The following is a 287-nucleotide window of genomic DNA, read 5'->3' as shown; positions in this document are numbered from 1 at the left end:
CCTGGCCTTCCTGGCCTGTGGGCGGGTTCGCTGCTGCTCCATGCCATTTGCTGGTGTTTCCCTGAGAGCTTCTCACACATGCCATTTCTGGCTTTACAGCTAAACTTACTGTTGTGAGATAACAACACATGGATGGTACACAGGTGCTCACACCATCACCCCCACACATTCCCCCACAGCAATAGACACTCACATACACGCCTACGGGGGCCCCATGTCCACACCCACCCACCCATGCACACTGCACCACAAACACACAACCCACCCCATACCACACACATCACACC

The sequence above is a fragment of the Sapajus apella genome, unplaced genomic scaffold (assembly GCF_009761245.1).
Source record: "Sapajus apella isolate SASKATOON/1434 unplaced genomic scaffold, GSC_monkey_1.0 scaffold1105, whole genome shotgun sequence".
Classification (NCBI taxonomy): domain Eukaryota; kingdom Metazoa; phylum Chordata; class Mammalia; order Primates; family Cebidae; genus Sapajus; species Sapajus apella.
The sequence above is the reverse complement of the archived record's forward strand: the minus strand, read 5'-3'. Positions refer to the sequence as shown.